Source organism: Ranitomeya imitator, chromosome 6 (genome assembly GCF_032444005.1).
Source record: "Ranitomeya imitator isolate aRanImi1 chromosome 6, aRanImi1.pri, whole genome shotgun sequence".
Lineage (NCBI taxonomy): Eukaryota > Metazoa > Chordata > Amphibia > Anura > Dendrobatidae > Ranitomeya > Ranitomeya imitator.
The window spans coordinates 178,084,270-178,088,128 of NC_091287.1; the positions used below are offsets into that span (position 1 = coordinate 178,084,270).

General features: G+C 38.8%; 1 long non-coding RNA gene across 1 annotated transcript; it reads right to left on the reverse strand.

Annotated features, from left to right (window-relative positions):
- Positions 1 to 900: 900 nt before the first annotated feature.
- On the reverse strand, positions 901 to 1,378 carry LOC138643632 (uncharacterized). Its single transcript, XR_011314221.1, has 3 exons — positions 1,309 to 1,378; positions 1,161 to 1,229; positions 901 to 1,036 (listed from the first exon to the last, which is right to left on the reverse strand). It is a non-coding gene; the product is annotated as an uncharacterized lncRNA (long non-coding RNA).
- Positions 1,379 to 3,859: the final 2,481 nt, after the last annotated feature.

Below are 3,859 nucleotides of genomic sequence, written 5' to 3' on the forward strand. Positions count from 1 at the left end.
GCTCTGGTGGATTTTATTAAAAAAATGATGAGCTGGCTTCTGGAGGTCGGCTTTAACTTGATCAAGGCTTTTAGCGACATCCTGGATGCGGCACTGTAACAGGTTATGGGACACATCCATTTTGTCACTTAAAGCCTTGATAGCTTCGTGTAAAACCGAGCTCAAGTGCAAAAACTCGGGCATGAGGGACCTATCCGAAGCCCTCTGTCGCTGCCGGGATGAGCCCGCAAAAATGGGTGCAGCGAAAGAGGACTGCGAAAGGGGAAGACCTGATGGGCCAGCTCCCTGGTCTCCAGTGACTGTGGAAGACCCACCTGGTGCTGCGCTGCTGGATGGCTGGGACGGGTCCGTGGCTGTCGGCTGAAGGACCGCTCCAGAACCTGTGGCGACAGTCGTGCAGTGTGTGCTGTGAAAAAATAAAACAGAAAATTAATACCAAACGATAACAAGACGGTACATCCTATGGAATTAAAAATGGCAGATTATGTCAATGCAATACAACCGGAGGCATGTGACAAATACTTACGTTCTCAAGAGAAGGACCGGTCTCAGGAAGGCCAGCACACGGTGGTACTTGTACAGCCGGTGCCTTGCTCCGGAACCACTAGCTGCACTCTTCTCTGCACGCAGGTCCTTGTTGAAGCGGTCCTTCATGGAACGCCAACGTGTTCTTACTTTGTCCACTGTGAAATAACAATAAAATATAATGGTCAGAATCAGGACTTTTGGCCATGCTCTCGTGACTGTGTGTGATGACAGAAACTACGAAAAGTTTCTGTCATCACACACAGTCAAGAGAGCATGGCCAAGGTCTGTTTCTTCACACTATCGTGCAATACTTACCAAATGCATTACGGACCCGTGGCGTTGAATTCTCCCAGCCATCCCACAACGCTTGGGCCACCTCACTCCACAAACGACGGATAACACTATTGACGGAGTGCTGTTGATCCCGGCTGTCCCACAACGGGACTCGCTCCTGTACCAGAGTGATTAGCAGGTCATTATCGATGTGGTCATCGTCCCGTTGTGAAACCTAAAATTTAATTAAAAAAAATTAAGTTTGCTCAACCACATTTAAAAAAAAAAAAAAAAAAAATGAGAAAGGGCAGAAATATGAAAGACAACTTAAATAAGGACAGTCTGCCTGGTATACATACCCGCTGCCGTCTTCCACCTGGACCTTGACTCCGCTGCTCCGTACCTCTCTGTCCCTCAGTTGAAGTGCTCTATAGAATAAAAAAAATATAATTGCCTCGTGTCGATGTGACAGTCAATACTTACCAAGCTGACGGAACAAAAAATTACCTCGCTCACGTGATCCACTTCTGATTGCCGTGGCTGGAATTCATCATCAGACGAAGAAACCGGAGAAGACATTCTGATGCGTGTTGAAAGAAAAACATTGAAAAAATTAGGACATGTAGATCCAAAAAATTGAAGAATAATGCATTGGCAAGGATATACTCACATTGCTCTGTGTCTTGTCCAACAATGCGTCCGGGCAGGGTGCTGTCTTCCTTGGAGTCTGATGAGAAGTGACCAGAAACTTCCCCCAGCCTTCCTTTTATAACCCTTCAGCTATGGGGGAGCCTTATCAGTGTCTAGACAACCTTATCTTAACTATGGTGCCAAAAAAAACGCATGCTTCAAAAAAACGCATGCGTCAAAAAAAACGCATGCAAACGCATGTCCAAAAAAACGCATGCGTCTCCATTGACTCCAATGCAATTTTTTTCCAAAAAAAAACGCATGTAAACGCATGCGTTTTTTTGGAAAAAAAAAACGCTTTGCAAAATACTACATGTTGCATTTTAGAAAGTGAACGCATGCAGTTAAAAAACGCATGCGTTCAAAAACGCGGACAAACGCGGACATCAAAAAACGCACGCGTTTTTAATGTTAAATATAGGGAAAAAAACGCATGCGTTTTTTTTTGTATAAACGCATGCGTTCAAAAACGCTAGTGTGAAACCAGCCTAAAAGATTTAAAAATACTGAAGGAAAACCTTTGCAAAAAAAATAAATAAATTGTGCCAATCTCAAAACTTTTGGCCAAAACTATGTTTTCACAATTCATGAAAAAGTACCACACTTCGTAACTTTTGTCAACTCTGCCTTGCTTTATTTGTTCTTATAGCTATACAACATAAATGCCCCCCACCTATTTAGTTTAGTAAGAAAGATTCATTAATTTACCCCAAAACAATAAACAACATATTGGTAGGAATGAATATACAATTATGTGTTTCCAAAAGATAAAACTGTTTTGGTTGCAACCTCCCAAGAAAAACACAGTCATGAAAACGTTAATTAATAAGCAATACAAAGAATTGATTCTGTTGTGAGCTCTCATGGGAAATTTTCTTATATTGCAGATGAGGTCATCCATAAGTAAATAGGTTTTTAGTGTCAGCCAAGGCAAAGAATGCAATATAAGGGGTTTATCGAATTAGAACTGCATAACAAGCAACATTTTGGGGGGGTAAAACAAATTGTAATATGGTACTGAATAATGTTGATTCAAGATACAGAATAATCAATTACTATACAATTTAGATAAAATGATGTAAATAATGAATACAGGATACAGGATTTCTTCATCATTTTTTGTAATTGTGATGCAATATTATTTGACTCTTTCACAGAAATGGCTATGAAATGATATTTCAAATTATCACAAACCTAAAAACTTGGCCAGTAAGAGAACACTAAATAAAAGCATAATGTATACATATGTCTAGTAGTTCAAATCTCACTCACAAGGTCACATCGAATTCAAGATTGCTAGCGCTGAGATGCAGCTTGACTATTTTAATAAGAGGATTAATGTAAATTAATTTAATTAAAGTATAAGCCAAAAGCATTTTCTATTTGCCGAGTGGCTAAAATTCTCATTTAAATTACCTGTTATAAATAATTCAAATTGTTTGCTATGACTTTTCTAAGAAATATAATTTAAATATAGGACATATCCAACAATATGAAATATATGTTCCTACTCCTTCACAGCTGTCTCATCATATACCTTCTCTTTCAGGAACACTAAAGGGCAGTAAAGGCATCATCTGTTACCTGTTCTTTAAATCAGGTTTTTGTGTTAAATATTTTTATTTTATTTTAGGCATATATTTTTTATATCACAATATGTTTTAAAAATTCAGGAAACTTCAAATTTTCATATTGGCCATTGGGGATATTTTAACCCCTTAATGACCAGAGGTATTATTGGTTTTGCATTTTCATTTTTTGCTCCTCTTCTTCCAAGAGCCATAACTTTTTTGGGGGGGTCAAAATGGCCATGTGAGGTCTTGTTTTTTGCAGGACGAGTTGTACTTTTGAACGAGACCATTGGTTTTACCATGACATGTACTTGAAAATGGGAAACAGATTCTAAGTGCTGTGAAATTGCAAAAAAAGTGCAGTCCCACACTTGTTTGGCTTTTTTACTTGGTTCACTAAATGCTAAAAAACTGACCTGCCATTATGATTCTCCAGTTCATTACGAGTTTACAAACACCAAACATGTCTAGGTCCTTTTTTATCTAAGTGGTGAAAAAAGTTCCAAACTTTGTTAAAAAAAAATTGTGCATTTTCCGATACCCGTAACATCTCCATTTTTCGTGATCTCGGGTTGGGTGATTGCTTTTTTTGTGTGTGCCAAGCTGATGTTTTCAATTATACCATTTTGGCGCAGATACGATCTTTTGATCGCCTGTTATTGCATTTTAATGCAATGTTGTGGCGACCAAAACGTGCAATGCTGTTTTCTTTTCTCGCTACGCCATTTAGCGATCAAGTTAATGCTTTTTTTTATTGATAGATCGAGCGATTCTGAACACGGCAATACCAAATATGT